Source organism: Mesocricetus auratus, unplaced genomic scaffold, assembly GCF_017639785.1.
Source record: "Mesocricetus auratus isolate SY011 unplaced genomic scaffold, BCM_Maur_2.0 Super-Scaffold_100007, whole genome shotgun sequence".
Lineage (NCBI taxonomy): Eukaryota > Metazoa > Chordata > Mammalia > Rodentia > Cricetidae > Mesocricetus > Mesocricetus auratus.
The window spans coordinates 68,019,408-68,036,331 of NW_024429191.1; the positions used below are offsets into that span (position 1 = coordinate 68,019,408).

Below are 16,924 nucleotides of genomic sequence, written 5' to 3' on the forward strand. Positions count from 1 at the left end.
CAACCCAGATACATTAAAGAGGGCCTAGGCCCTCCCCCTAATGATGTGATGAACTTTGATGGTCCCCCATGAAGGACCTCACTATCCTTGGGGAGTGGGTAGGGGGTGGATTAGGGAGGGTCAGTGGGGGGAATAGGAGGGTGGGAGGGAGAGGATTGATATGTAAAATAAGAAAATTAAATTAAAATAATTATTAAAATAGAAAAAATAATTTTTTGCATTTTATTGTTTTGTTTTGATACAAGTGTGACAGGCTGAACATCTCCAATATTTTACCTGAAGTAGATCTTCACAACCATATGTGTGTGTGTCCCTATAAAAAAGAACAGAGAAATGACATGCAGGTGATAATAGAAGAAAATCTATGGACATTTGGTTGAATTACCACATCTAGCCACATCCCTATTAGTAACCCTATTAGAAACTCAAGAGTTTCATTGTATTCATGATGTTAACAGTCAGAAGAAACAGAAAATTAGCATTGTTTCCAAAAGATTGTAAGATTCCTTCTAGGAGATGTTAGGACCAGTTTTGTTTTTGTTTTGTTTTGTTTTGTTTTCTTCCTAGCAAACAGAATGAAGGCTCCTGGGTTGCAAGAAGTCTCATTTTAGCGTTGACTACCCCCTCCAGTGAGCATGCTCTGAAAAGCTACCACGTAGCACTCACTCTTCTTTAGCTTAAAGATGTAAGCAAGGAAGACAGAATTTCTGCCTTGTGGAGTTTGCAGCCTAGGGAAGGAGATCTGAGCAGGGAGACACCTAAGAAATCAATGGGAGGAAAACTGGAGTGTCAGGAAGAGAATGGGTGATCTTTAAGTGGCTGCTGCTTATTCGAAGAATCTGAATAATTATGGGGTACAGCTTTGAAGTTACTCTTAAATGAAAAGGGAGTTGCCTTGGATGACCTCTGAGATGACCTCTTACTGTGAGGAGCTGGCAGTCATTGGTAGCTTAAATCCCAACAGGAACTAACATAGCCTCCAATACTAGTGCATAGCAAAAGTTAAAAGAGATTGTTCGATTCCTTGGGGGATAAAGATGGGGTGACTGCTCATGCCTTTAATCCCAGCACTCTGGAGTTCGAGGCCAGCCTGGTCTACAGAACGAGTTCCAGGACAGCCTCCAAAACAATACAGAGAAAGCCTGTCTCGAAAAACCAAAAAAAAAAGATGGGGTGACTTTTTCACCGTCAACCATCAACCAACTTTCTGTGTCAGGAATACCCTGGTTTCTCTACATAGTTTGCCATATTATCATACTGTTCAACCACCTTCCACCCAGCCTTCTGTTTTTAGCTGTGTCATGTTTGCTGTGTTAATATGCTGTTCAATCACCTTCTACGTAGCCTTTTGTTTTAGTTATGTCATATCTCCATCCACTGACCCTTAATTCTCAATATGACCCCTATACACTTTATCTCCGTTGTCCTTTATTTTCCTGGATAGCACTTATCCTGGTCTCTGACTTCACAGACAGTGTGTGTGCTGGTTTTGACAGCATCCATTCCCATCAACCTGCAAGGTCTATATGAGTCAGGACTGTAGGTCTGGCCACTTTATATGCAGGACTTAGCTTTCTCGCTGACACATGATGAAGTGCAGTTCATCCAAATATAGTGGTGAGCCCTGAGTTAACTGAGTGCAATGCTTGGGGCATAATGTTTGCACATCTTGACGCTGTAAGGGAGTTTGGAGACTGGTTTATTTCTGTGAAGCCACAAAGAAAAAAAGAATTTCTCTAGGTCTGGGTCTCTTTATAACTTACCCTCCATTCTTGAACTTCTAGAACTGTAGAGGAGCCTTATAAGTTACCTTAAGCCTCATTGAAGAAGAAAACTTCAACCTACAGCCAGGAACAAGCTATGAATATGTATGAATCCATGGACACATACGGCATGTTTTCAGAGCTGCTTTCTCAGAAATATTTTGGAAAACATGCACAAACAAATAAAAACAACTCTCTCCATCCATCCAACTTGGGTTTGAAATTCATCCCAAGCCCTTGACCCTAAAGTAGCCAGAATGAGAAGGAAGGTTTTGTGTGTGTGTGTGTGTGTGTGTGTGTGTGTGTTGGGGGAGGAGGTGCTGGTTTGGTGGTAGGCCACTGACCGCTGAAAGTCTAGCCCTCATGTGCACATATCCCCTGGGGCCCTGGTGCTGAAGGAGCCTGCATGACCTGCCTTGTGGGGTTGACTACTGACAGCTTTCTGACTGTGCAGGTCACCACAGTAACTTTCCAAAACCTCCCACAGCGGGGCTGGGGGAGGGGAACCCAAAAATCCCAAATATAATTTAATTTCCAGGGCAAAGATTTTTATGTAAAAAAAAAAATGGCCAAGACTTTTCCTAGAGGCGAGGCTGCTCTCTCTCGCATTACCACACTGCCCCCTTGAGCATTAAGCTGAAACCCTGTTCAGAGCCTAGCTTCAGCGGTAGTCCAGGATAGAGCAAGCCATGTACATAACAGAGCCAGGAAACAGATAGAAACAGGCAGAAGAGCAAATAAGGATGAACATACATGCTGAGAATCACTGTCCTCTTCTAGAGGTTGAAGTAAGATTATCTCAGCTTCAAGAAAATTAAGCAATCCCGTGTCCCAGGAAGGATTACCTGACAAGCCAATGGGGGGCCATGGGAGACGAAGACTTGGAGTTCTGTGGGACATTCTAAGCCAACTCGGCTTGATGGAGAAGGAAAGTTAAGAATCTGTCAAGAAGTCAAAAATTCAGCTAATACAAGGAGATGGAAGCAGCCTCTAGTCCAAGGCATGATGATTAACTGTCAAATAGGACTGCATTCTGCAAGCATGCCCTATTCTGGGATTTGAACAAAGATGTTCAGGAAATAGGAAGGATACGGTAATTGCAGGGGCACAAGTTTAGATAAATACACGGAGGACACATCAAGATGATTATGTAGTCCTTTATACAGCATTTGGATTTTACCTTAAAAGAAATGGGAAGACGTTTAGTGGGATGCCCTGCAGGACAATCTTTCTTTTATAAAACAGAACACATTGCAAAGGACTAACACAAAGGAAGACAAATCTGAGAAGAAATAAGACATGATACACAAGACAGAACATTCTGTGTTATGATATGTCCCTAATATAACAATTGGACATTTTAGACTTTCTAATATTTAGCATTGTATAATACACTAGTACAGTTACTGTAATGACTTTTTAGTATGTTTACAGGATGGTGATGCACTAGGAACAAGCTTCTGGGATTTGTACACTTTCTCACAGACACTAAACAGTTCCATACTCTTTGTGCTTTCTATGCTTCTCAGACATGGCCATTCCCATGTGCTATCCAGGGCCAGCCTCATTTGTGAATTTCCTGTCTTTTAGCTGATCTGTAATCCACCCACACTTTCCCAGGGCTGAAGACAGCATGACCCTCTTTCCTCACCTGAGCCATGAAAACCCAGCATCAATTCTTTTGGTTTTCCTTTGGAAAGAAAAAACACTGAAGTGTACCTTCGAAGAGTCTGATAGCCACAGAGCACAGAGCCATGGAAACTGAAAATAGAACCAGAAAACATATTTATTCTTTCCCCTGAGCACTTCTCAAGGCAGGAATGATGACGCAGCTTCACTGGCTGGCCATAAATTGTCCAATTTCTTCACGCCTCCAAGCTGACGCCAAGCTGTCACCAAGATCTGGTCTTGATCTGTCTAGTCTGGCGCTTCGCTTTTTCAAACTCCAGGCTGGCTCCTTGCAGGCCCTTTCTGATTAACTTGGGATCTGGAGTTCCTCAGGCTAATTCTGCCCATTCAAGAAGTGATGTAACAACACATGGTTTCCTGGGACTTCCAGAATCTCAATGAAAATAAGGAGATGGAAAAACCATGTAGCTTAAACCAACACAGTTCCCTTTTGCTCTGAGACTCGACAGTCAGCCTGCATTACAAGTGGCCAGACATTGTGGACTTTCCTGACCATTTTATTTAATGCTGCCTTCTACCCCTAACTCCCTTGTCTCATCCAAATTCTTGTGTGGCCTTCCATTTCAATTTGCTTATTTTAGCTATTGTTTTCTGCCTGCCTACCACTTCCTCCCCAACACAAGTCTTAGTTTCCCAGGACAAAAAAAAAGTTTGTCTTTGCTTTGCTCAGTGAAGTAATTTAGAGTTTATAAAAGTGGCTTGTAGGCGATGTGCTCAACAGATGTTTTCCAAATACACAAGTATGTGCATGTTTATGCATCTTTGTCCACACATATGTTTGCACATCTGTATTTCAATAAGAAGAACTAGCCAGATAGATAAATAGAGGTGAATGGGTAGGCAAATAAGTAGAAATGCAAGTAAGTTTGCAAGAGTGCATAGGAAAAGAGATGGGTGTGGTGATATGTTATTTATGATTTATTGAAGCTTGCCTGAGGATTCAGAAAGCAAAGGCAGCCACAAGCTATAGAGGTGGGGCAATGGTGATACACACCTTTAATCCCAGTAGCCACACAAGCTAGCCAGGCAGTGGTGGCACACACCTTTAATCCCAGAACTCAGAATTAAAAGGTAGATGAAACTTTGTTAGTTCAAAGCCACACTGACTACATGAAATTGATCCAGTACTAAGGGAAAAAAAAACAGCTCATACAATGGTGATCTCAGCACCTGGGATCACATGCCTTTAATCCCAGCCCTAGGGAGGTGGATACAGGAGCTGACAGGAGGAGACAGGAACTGAGAGCTTTTGTCTCTGAGGGTTCCTGGAGACAGGATTGCCATTTCAACTAGATAGAGGTAAGATCTACTGGCTTGACTGCTTTGCTTCTCTGGTCTTCACCTTGAAGCCTGAAGCCCAATATCTGTCTCTGGGTTATTTATTTTTCATGCTCCATGACATTATCAAAGGCAACAAGAGTTTCACTCACTATGGACATACCTCTGGTTCTGCACAAGTTATTAGTACAACCAATCTTACAGTTACTTACTATGTCGTAGAGGAGTGATTAGAAGTGAGTCTCTTCTGGGAAATCCAGGATGTCTCTGTATCTGGTGTTCAGACCTCAGTCAAAGAATTATGGTCCCTGTTTATGTGCAATATCAGCCTGAGATTTGGAACTATGTGTCTCTAGAGCACACTCCAAACCATAGATCCTGTCATCGCTTTTACTTGGAGACGTGAAAACAAAACACAGAGTTCTTCTCAATGCAAAGGGCCAACCTGTGGAGCTGCTTCACAAATTAGCTCTAAGGCAAGCTCAGGAAAAATGAACTCTGTGAAAACCCTGGTAACCTGAGACACTACTGTGCTGCTCTAGTCTCACCCCAAACTTATGAGGAGATCATTGTAAGCCTCACTCAACCTTCCTGATGCTGAGATCCCTTAATACAGTTCCTCATGCTGTGTGAGCCCCAACTATGAAATTATTTTGTTGCTATTTCGTAACTTATGAATCTTAATGCAAATATTTGATATACAGGATATTTAATATGTGACCCCACGGGCCTATTATATGACCCATGACCCATAGGTTGAGAACCAATCTAGGGCATTCATGGAGCCCCAGTGTTTTTCCTTCCTTCCCACAATCAGTCTCTATTCTGGAAACCTCTGGACTATGCCTTAATGCTTCAAGTACTCCCTTAATAGGGGTGTTTTACTGCAAAGGGGGGGCTGCTATTTTTGTAGATTTCTTTCCAGAACTCTCTGTATAATGGTGGCAAAGCTCTCCCTTTCTCTTCTTCTCAGCCATGCAAGAACACACACACACACACACACACACACATTATAGTTTATTTTTTATGGCCTTAGTGAGCATATTATTCATCTCTGCTGGTGAAGAATTCATCTGGAATAATTACCTACGTGGATGCAGACCCCTGTTTAGTCAACTATGAATTGAAATTAAACCCGCTTCTTTTATCTTTCTCTAGTAAAAGTGCACAAAGGTGCAACTCATTCCTTTTCCCTCTGGGAAATCTACATATTCATGTTGTGTTCAATGAGAGTGTTGCTATGGTAATGATTATGGCTGTACAGTAAGCACCAAGAAAATCAGCAGCAAGAAAAATAATTTTATTTATCATTCACCTATGTTCTTACTTTCCTTCTGCCGTCCCCATGCCCCGAAGTCTGCCAGGGTTCCTTGCTACAAGTGTTACTGAGCTTTGACCTTCGTCTGGGTGACCACTTTGGGCAACTGTGCATAGTTCAAAGTAAACTGAAGTCTGTTTTGTTATTTCTTCCACTCTTTACTAAATGATTTAAGTGACTATGGTAATAGGACAAAACAGCCAAGAGATGCTTTTCCTATCTGTACTCTCTTGTGGATGTTCTGCGTGAACATGTATTTTACACCAGGAGCCTTAAGCTGCCTTCTCAGCAGGACCACAACACATGCCTGCTTCCCAGTGTTCTCCCATTCTTACTATCCTGAACACAAGAGCCAAATGAGCAGCACCCACAGAAGCAGATGGGGTAGGTAGATAGCTGAACTTGATTTCTCTGCTAGTGCTTCCCATTGAGCTCCCATTTTTATTATTCAAAAACTTCTAGTTGTTACATAGGAGATGATGTAATGCAGTGGTTCTCAACCTATGGCTCTCCACCCCTCAGTGGATCAAACAGCCTTTTCACAGGGGTCATTCACCTAAGACCATTGGAAAACACAGATATTTACACTACCAGTACGATTCATACAAGTAGCAAAATTCTAGTTATGAAATAGCAACGAAAATAATCTTATGGCTGGAGGGGGAGTCATCAAAGCAAGAGGTACTGTACAAATGGGTGGCAGCATCAGGAAGCTTGAGAACCACCAGTGTCACGTGTGAAACACATGGGTTAATGAGAGCAAAGTGCTTGGTTCACAGGACATTCAAAAAAGGCATGTGTCTCTTGTGATAGTTTGCTTTTTAATACTTTAAGTTTGTAATTATCATCACAGTCATCATCAACAGTGTGTGTGTGTGTGTGTGTGTGTGTATGTGTGCGCGTGCGTGAACGCACATGCCATGGAACTAAGGGAGCTATCAGGGGACACCTTTCTTTCAGGAGCTGGTTCTCTCCTTCCCCAGTGGGTTCCAGGGATCAAACTGAGGTAATCAAGCACTTTTAGCATCTTAACATCTTATTGGCCCAGCCACTTTTTATTTAAGAGACACCACTTAGGCTCTAAGAGGCTCTGAACTACAATGAAAAATGTACTGGCTGGTTTTGTGTGTCATCTTGACTCAAGCTAGAATCATCAAAGAAGAAGGAGTTTCAGTTCAGGAAATGCCTCCATGGAAATCCACGTGCAAGGCTTTTTCTCAATTAGTGATCAATGGGGCCAGGCCCAGCCCATGGTGGGTGGTGCCATCCTTGGGTTGGTAATTCTGGGTTCTATAAGAAAGCAAGCTGAGAAAGTCAGGGGAAGCAAGTCAGTAAACAGGCCTCCTCCTTGGTCTCTGCATCAGCTCCTGCCTCCAGGATCCTGTCGTTATTGAATTCTGTCCTGACTTCGTTTGATAATGGACAGCAATATGGACATGTAAATCAAATAAACTCTTTTCTCTCCAACTGGCTCTTTTGGTCATGGTGTTCATTATAGCAATAGAAACCCTAAGACAATGAGTTATACACAGTGCCAAACATCGTGTGTGTGTGTGTGTGTGTGTGTGTGTGTGTGTGTGTGTGTGTGTGTGTGTGTTGGAGAGGGGGGTAAATTAACAGGCAGATGCAAAACTAAACTTCCCCTAAAATCCCTATGGTGATAAGAGGCACTAGTTGAGGGTTGTTGTTCATAGAAGTCAGAAGAAGCTTCCTGAACTGAGTAGAGGGGTAGGTGTAGGAGGAAGCTAACAGTCTGCTCAAAGCCAACTGAGCATGTGCATTGGTAACTTCCTCTTCAGTCAACCTGAAGTCTGCCTCGAGACCTGGAGACTGCCAATATCATGATGACGTGGGCCAGTGAGAGAGAGACAACATATCATTACAGCTTGGCACCACACCTGGGTTCCAGGAGGGGGGTATAAAGGTCCTGCACATACCCTCAATAAATGAGTCTGCTATTTGCTTTTCTTCTGTCTCCAGGAGTCTGTGCCATTGATTCTGTACCTTCTCACCCCCTCCTGCTTGGACTGCTCCCCAGCTACAGGTAGCAACACAAACTATGGAAAAAGTGCAGGGTAATGGGAGTGGCCAGGACAAAGCCCTGTGACAGAATTCACTATGACTGGAATGGAGAAAGGCAAAGATAGCATATGGTTACAGACCTGTCATTGAAGGACTTTACAGGCTGTGTTACCTATTCTGTATGGATTCTGAGAACAAGAGCAGTTATGAGAAGATTCTGGAAAGAGTTTAGTGTGATTTCACTTGCATTCTGTATTCTGACATGAAGATTATACCAAAGAGGAGTGGGCAGAGGACAGACAATTGGATGAATAGAAGGGAATGTTCTCTGGTCGAGAGACAAGGGTGGCTCAGCAAGGAAGAGGTGCCAGTAGATTGACAGCATCAGGTCAAAAAAGTGGTTTCCCTTCAGCCCTCATATTCTGAAGGCGACAGCTCCATCTGCAGAGCCGGTAGTCCTACAGCACTGCTGAACTCTGTCTCTCTTCCAAGACAATATATCTGATGGAGTGGTAGGATATTTAAGGGTAAACAAGCAGTTTAGGTATAGAATTTTGCTAGAAAGATTCTGGATTGTGCAAAACCAATGAGAGGGTTATTTGTCATGATATGCAAATCATGGGCTATGCCCTAGTTTTCTTTCTATTACTGTGATAAAGGCTATGACCAAAAGCAATTTGGCAAGGAAGAAGAGTTATTTGGCTTACAGGTTACAGTCCATCAAGAGGGGAAGCTAAGATAGGAACCAGAAAGCAGAAACTGAAGCAGTGGCCATAGAGATTGCTGTCTGATACATCCCTGGTTCACCGGCCTAGGAGTGTCACCATGCACAAGGGGCTAGGTTCTCCCACATTGATTATCAATCAAGAAAATGCCTCATATGCTTGCTTACAGGTCATCAATTGAAATTACTTCTTCTCAAATAACTCTAGTTTATGCTAAATTGACAAAGAAAAACAATGACCAACACAGGGTAATGCAGGGTCATAGATTGGGAAACATCAGAAGGTAAGTTTTAGGTGTGTTCAATTTCAAATACATGTGATCCTTCTATTAAAAAGGTACCTAAGACAAGTAGCACTTCAAGTAGGTAACCAAGATGGCTTCTGTGGACAATATGACACCACACAAGCATGTCACAACCATTGTGAACACAGACACCAGACCGCTGTTTACCAGTGTGACAGTGGATAATCTCTTTCAGATGCTATTGTGTGGAATCTTGTTATCATCCACTGCTTGTTACTTTGCATGGCACATAAGATAGCTCCCAATATTGACTGCCTTCCTTCCTTGAACCATTTTTTTCATTATCCCATCCATCCTGACCTATCAACTGTACAGTTACCCTTTTTAATTTTTCAAACAAGCCAAACCCCTTCCTGGGGTCTTGTTTTTGTTTTTCACAGGCATGACCCAAATCCACTACAGTAGCCCCAGTACCAGGGTACTCCTGTTAGTCTGTAAGCTGCGATTCAAATACTACAGTCTTGGGGAGGCCAGTGTTGTCCTTCCACCAGCTGGGTCAGCTCCCCTCCTGTCCTTCTCCAACATCCTCAATACCTATTCATATTTAGAAGGATTGCATTATCTGTATAATTCTGGTTTATCATGTGTCACCTATACCAGAGCAGGAACAGGGCATTCATTTCTAATTGAAGTAGCTTTAGCGACAGGGTGATGAAGGAAAGTGCCCTAGGAATGGGCAGCAGGATTGTAATTGTGCCAAGAATGTTTTAAAGAGAGAGAATGGAGAGGAAGAGCTAGAAGACCTGGGCCTTGCATTCAACATCTCAGACGATGATGATGATTGAGCACTAGGAAGAATTTGAATGAAAAAGAAAGTGCTAGACTTGTGACTGGCAATGCTGAGACTGGAAAAGGCAACAAATCATTGAGTCAGAAACAACGCAGAAAACAGAAAATGGGAAGAGTACTCAAGAAACTGTGGAGCCGTTCACAGCAGTTTTATCACCATCGGAGGGGAGAGGCTGAGAGTCACTTCTGCTGCCACTATTGTCCGGGAATTCACTCTATCATTTGATCAGTAAGGGGTTTGGTACAGAAAACTGACTGAATGTTGGCAGGTCAAGCTCCACACCAGACCTCAAGGATAGAGTGCATGAGCACAACATAGAAGTGGTTTGTTAGGGGACCTCAGTCACTATCCGGAAGTTGAGGAGTCACACCGTACCAGTAACGTGAATGTCTCCATCCTACCCATATTAGTTCCAAATTCAGGTCTTGTCCCTATAAATCTTGACCAGTGTCCTAATTACAGCTGCAGCTCTAGCATCAAGATGCTTGGGAAAGACAGCACTGAGGTTTAGCCTTGAGAGATGTGGGAACAACCACCAAAGGATTCGATCTAGTGCATCTACCACAGTCAAGCCTGTACACTGCATTTTCTGAAGTAAGTCAAGACCTCAGGACCATTTTCCTACAAAGTATCTCGAGAGAGAAAGTGCTCTGGGAACATACTTTGGCGAATGCTGACCTAATTCTGACCTCTTATGGGGGGGAGGGTGGATGCCCAGAAATGTTGGCTGTTTGACTGGCCCCACCTTGTGAAGAAAAAGAAAGAGAGAGAGAGAGAGAGAGAGAGAGAGAGAGAGAGAGAGAGAGAGAGAGAGAGAGAGAGAGAGAAAGGAAGAAGGAAAGAAAGAAAGAAAGAAAGAAAGAAGGAAGGAAAAAAAGAAAGGAAGGAAGGAAGGAAGGAAGGAAGGAAGGAAGGAAGGAAGGAAGGAAGGAAAAAGCATCAAGAAAAGGCCCAGACCAGAGCCAAGACTCCTCTAACCTGGCTCTACACACAGTTCACTAAGATCCTCTCCATCCTGCAACTGCTGCCTGAAAGGAAGGACCACTTGGAAGAGGGTCCTTTGTGACCCAAAGCAAAAAAAAAAAAAAAAAAAAGGAAGGCTTTTAAGGAAGCTTGAACTGAATGCCTGAATTATGCAACAATTGAGCAAGCTAATGAGCTCTTCTGAACCTCCAATTAAGTACAAGGATAATTGCACCCTGGAGCTGGGAGAGCAGCTGAGGTTGTGAGCATCACAGAGCTGTCAGTAGCCAAGATGCTTTTTCAAGCTGCCATTTCACCCCCTTGCTCTTTTTCTGCAGGGAGGGGGAGGGGGAAAAGAAAGACACTTGGCCAGAGCCCTCTCCGGATGGACTGTGTTGACTCAACAAAGTCTTCTCCTGTTTTGGCGAAAGGATAGAAGCCCGCTGTCCCTGCCTATAAACCTGACTGCAAGAGAAGGTGCTGACAGCCAACAAGAAAGGGCCCTGTTAGGAACACGTCTGCCTTTGTGCCATTGGTGTTGACTTCAAGCTTTCAGCGACTCCTTTTGGAAGTCTGCTCTGTTTTTTTTTCTTGCTGTGTGGTTCCACAGATGCCATGCAGTATCCAACCGTGAGGCCACTTGCACATTCCTAGGCAAGCTTAATCCCTTTCTAGCAATCATCATGGCAACCCCTGACTACCCCTCTTCCTTCATACATATATGTTTTCTTGGAGTCTTTGCTTGGCCCTTGAGAATGCCTTTTGCACTACTCCAGTTACTCTGATTAATGACTGAATTGTAATCATGGTCCCCCTTAAGCCCCTCAGACTATGAGGCATCAAAGGCAATAACAGCTTCAGTGGTAGAAAGAACCATTTGGACTTACCATAATAATGCTTTTGGGGGGGGTTGTTTTTTTTTCAGTCAGAATGAAGAATTTCATCCAACCTTCATTGTTCAGGTGCCAAGTATCTATCTTTTCATGTGGCAAGATGAAAATCATGAAGTGAGTTGATCAAAACTCACAAAAATTAAGCTGGAAATAAAAAAGACCTTAATAATTAGATAATCTGACACAAATCAACAAAAATTGTGTGGCAGATAAGGACTATCAAAAGTAACATCTATCGAGGAACAAAGAATAGCTCACTGAATACAACCCAGCCACCCTGCCCTGACTCTGAACCATCAAATCTTCTGCAGCTTTGAATATCTCCCATGATTCCCAGGGTACAACCTAGACCCATTTAATGAGGCTTTCCCAGGACTGGGACCCAGACATCAGTCTGGGATTTGCATACACAGAGCTGGTTACTGATCACAAATTATTATTGATAGCAATTCGTGTAATATAAATGTTTACTCTTAATTCAACATGCCACATCTATTTGGTATTATGAAAACACAGCCAGCAGGAAACATAAAACGCTTCACAAAATCAAAAGCAATTTCACATCTCATTTAATCTTCCCATTAGCCCCCTGACTCATGCCCTATTTGGGTAGATGAGAAAGCTGGAGTTAAAAAGAAAAACCAAAGGCTTAGTGTACATTATCTGATACCATAGAAGGAAGAAGTAGAAAAACAAAGTGTCTTGAATATTGACCTTGTGGACGACAGTATCCCCAAACTTAAAGAGTTCTTCCGTAGCCACATGAAATATTGTGTGTGTGTGTATGTGTGTGTGTGTGTGTGTGTATTCCTGTGTATGTGTGTATGCATACATGTGTGTATATGAAGTTATTATCTGAACTGTATAGGTTAGGAAGCTGAGAAGAGTAAGAGATTTGCCTAAGTCAAGGACTGTCCTGCAACCATCTGACTCACGGGTGTGTATGTAAGCTCTTTTTCATTCCTGCTTCTTTAAGATCCTTTTCTAGCCCCCTGATCATCTTGTGAGCAAGTCTCAGACCTACAGCTCCACTCAGGCTTTAAAAAGCCAGGTTCAATGCCACCAGGTCTCAAATGTCCAGCACCTGTTAGTTGAGCCCTCACTCTCTCCTCATTGGATGCTGCTGTGGCCCTGTGTGTTCATTCCTAGGACACGTCCTCCTCCACCTGCGTCTCTGTCACCTCCATCATGCAGGGCATTGGAAGGCAGTTGTGAGGAAGAAGGGCAAGTGTCTTTATGTGGCATTCAGAAGGCCACAGTTTTGCTGTGAGGGTAACGGTAATTCTAAGGCAATGATAGTGTGCATGTCCTCTAAGGACGTAGACAAAAATGTGGCATGTTGCTATAACTATATCTTATTTGCTGAACAACAACAATAAAACACAGACTAGATTGTATTCAAGATGTAGAAAAATAGACCTTTCCAGGGTAGTGAGAGAAAGCACAAAGGCAGAGTACAAAAAGCCTGGATATAAGCAGCTGGGAAGAATTGAGAACACTCATACATTTTCTAACAGTCTACCATAATATAGATCCTTGGTGCATCAGTCAAGTCAAGTTACACTAAAAGATTAATCAAACATCATGATCATTGACCTGAACTTTCCAAAAGTTTCATCAATCATCCAAGTCCAAAGGCAACAAGTCGCTTCTTTTCTGCCAAGGGAGAAAGTGAACAGAGTTCGTCTTCACTGTCTTCAGCTTCATGACTTTTATCCAAATTTCAAGATAGTAGAAGTCTGTTCTCCATCTTGTCCTTTATCACCGGCGTCCTTTCCTCTGTACACCAAAGGGACCTCTGGGGCTGGACTTACCTCATCTCTCCCTCACTTCTTCTTGCCTCTGTAAATGTTCAGAGATGGATACCTTTAGGAACACACCTTTCTTCAGATGGGGCAGTGCTCATTTTACTAAACTTGTCCGTGTTTCAGCCATTTGCATCCGCGTCCATCTATGCTCCCCCGAGCTTGCACATACACCAGAGGAAGCCGTCTGAAGGTGTCCTTGGACCCAGCTGGCTCCTGAGTTGAGGGAGCATGCTCAATCATCACACTCCTGTGCTCCTTCTCAACACCACGTCACTGTGCTTTCCAAGCAAACACACTGGCTTCATACTTTAGCTCTACCATTGTAGTTGGCTGTGTCATCTCTGCCCTAACACTTCTGGCTTGACTTTTCTCATCTTTCATGTTAGGCCCTAATTGTTAAGGTGTTCCTACCTCCCAGAAACATGGTAAGGGCAGCTTGCTCAAGGCAGGCAATCTATTCTTTCTCAGTCATTCTATTTTCCTTCTCCCTTCTGTCATTCCTATATCCACTTACAGCTACTATGAATGTGAATGCAGTGTGGATGAGGAAGTTATTGGAAGTAGAGCTCTGTTGATTGTTATGCAGAGACAAGGCTTGTGCTAGACGCAGCAGGGAGCTGAGATATAACATACATGTTACAGCTTAGGAATCATGGAGCTGTGGTAAAGAAATTGCCAAGGCTGATGAGAAGGCTCAGAAAGTAATGGTGCTTGTAGCAAAACCTGATGACTTGAGTTCCATTGCCAGGATTCACATGGTAGAGGGATAGAATTTATACCTATAAGTTATCCTGGGACCTCCACCCATACGCTGTGGCATGTGTACTCACACACACACACACACACACACACACACACACACACACACACACGCACACACGCACACACACACGCACACACATCAACTACATTAAAATTATAATTTAAGAAAATTTTCACTCTGCCAATGAAGGTTTTTTTATCCTTTTCAATGTTTTCATATGTGTTTGTGGGTATATGTTTGTGGCTCATGAGTCACAAGTGTGGAAACAAATGCACACATGGACGCAGTCCTATTTGGAGGTCAGAGGTTAACACTGGGTATCTTCCTTAATCGCCGTCTGCCTTAGACATTCCTGCAGAGTCTCTTACTGAACCTGGAGCTTACTGGTTTGGCTAGTCTAACTAGTCAGTGCCCCACTTGCTCTGTGTATCTCCCCACCCCAGTCCCTGTCTCCTGAGCTCTGGGATTAACCATGAAAGCCCAGGGTTCACACAGTTCTGTGGGTGTTGTGGATTCACACTCAGTTCTGCACGCCTGTGCAGTTAGTGCTTTCCCAACTAAGCCATCTCCCCAGACCCATATTATTAGAGCAGAGGGCTTAGAGCTCACCATCTCACCTGTGTAAGGGAGGGCCTTCCACCACAATACCTTCTTCTAGTAGCTCATGCTCTATTTCCAAGCCTGCAAGGCTGGGGTAGGCGTCAGGGCAATACCATACACCTTAGTAGTGGGTTGGGTCATCACTAGATGGCAGTAACATCTAATGCTTAACTTTCTAAGTCCCACCATCTCACTTTTGGGTCCATTTTGCTTCTGTTTGAAACAAACATTCACTCAACACAAAACAGAAATGACCCAGTGTTTATCTCAGTTCGTATTTTGAAGTTGACTTAGAAATGTGGTGTTTTTAAAGGCAAGGATCCAGACCATTTCTCAAGCTACAAACCACAGGCTTCTCCCTGGACTCTCAGGGTTCTAACTCAGTGACTTGGACTCTGCCTAGGACATGGACCAAAAGGTCGAGTGTTTAGCATACTCTGTACTGAACAGGGAGTTATGAGCTTGGGACAGCTTCTCCGTTCCTTAAACATGAAAAAGCAGGCATTAAAAAAGCCATCTGTGCACCTGGTGGAGAGAAGCTGGCTTGCCTAGAGCCATTTGGCTAACTAAACAGTTTCTGTTCAGCTTCAGTTTTATTTTCTCTTCCAGATCCTTCCTTGTCGCCCACAAACTCATTTCTACATTCAAAGTTAGCGTTTCTTTCTAGGCATGATTAGAATAAAGAGGAAAGAAAAATGGAGCATTGGCAAAATGCAGCATTAAGGTAATGGCCTAAAATCAATGCAGCATTATGCCTACATCGAGGAATCTGGGGATGCGGATCCTAAGTTGTTTCAAGAGGAGGCTTAATGGAGTCTTTTCTTAATCCCAAATAACTTATCTAGGCCACTCCTGGCTTCAAAGTCTTGACTTCCTCCAGAGGACTGGGCCCAGGTCTATCTCTATAACTAGGGTCCAATCCACCTGGAGAATATCTAATAGCCCTAACAAATGTTGACACCATATTCTGTGAAGAAAAATGAATTGTAGATGGTCAGGGTTTAATGACTGGACCTCAGGAACTTTGCATTGCTGTCTATAGTAAAGTCTGGGCTATAGTTCAGCATGAATTAGCTGGACACGTGTACATTGAAATCCACCAGGTAGACACTGAGATAGACATGTGCACTGAGATAGCTCCCGTGCTGGTATCAGCTTACACTCACTACCCCTGGGTCTACACCTGTCTGCATCTTGCCTCTGCAAGTGACCATACTAGTAACTTCCATGTGGTGAGTGCTGGTTAGAATTAAATTGTTGGGCAAAGAGCCCTTTAACAGGCAGCAGGCAGACACATAGTATGAGGTCTTGTTCTAAGCAAGAAGGCAGGCTTAGTCACCGTGTCACTGGAAAGGGAGCCAGAAAGGGAGCTAGTGTACTGGGTAAGCTAACAGTCCAGCCGAAGAAGAATCATTTGGGATTCAGCATTGTTCCATAGAGTGAGTGGATGGATGGAAAGAAGGCATGAGAGTCGAGCTGAGTCCTCATTCGGTCTGGACACCATGGTCAGCAGCAACACCAGTAGTTCTGAGACCTAATTACCAGCAATTTGCTTGGGAACCCTTTTGTCATCCACCAAGTCTTGGGTCTGGCAAATAGAGTTAACAAATCAGCCAAGAATGGGAAATCATGGTACATTATCCATTTTCATTCAGAAAAGTACGGAGGCTGACCCTACAGCTGGAGAGTATTAATGGACTAGCTATGACCAGCTGGGATGCAGCAGCATTGAAAGCAAGACTGAGACAGACACAGAATTCAAAAACCTGTGTCGTGGTGTGGTGTGGTATGTGTGTGTGTGTGTGTGTGTGTATGTGTGTGTTGTGTGTGTGTACACATGTGCAAGCATACAGGTAGAGGCTATTACTTGATATCAAGTGTCTTTCCCAGTCACTCTTCACTTTATCTTTGATGCATAGCCTCTCACTAAACCTGAAGCTCTTCAATTTGGCTAGACAGGCTGGCCAGTGAGCACCAGGGTGTCCTACTATCTCTGCCCCCTGCCAGT

At 43.4% G+C, this 16,924-nt stretch overlaps 1 long non-coding RNA gene across 1 annotated transcript; it reads right to left on the reverse strand.

Annotated features, from left to right (window-relative positions):
* Nucleotides 1–208: 208 nt before the first annotated feature.
* On the reverse strand, nt 209–2,945 carry LOC110341971. Its single transcript, XR_002383983.2, has 3 exons — nt 2,856–2,945; nt 2,609–2,678; nt 209–313 (listed from the first exon to the last, which is right to left on the reverse strand). It is a non-coding gene; the product is annotated as an uncharacterized LOC110341971 (long non-coding RNA).
* Between the last annotated feature and the right edge of the window lie 13,979 nt (nt 2,946–16,924).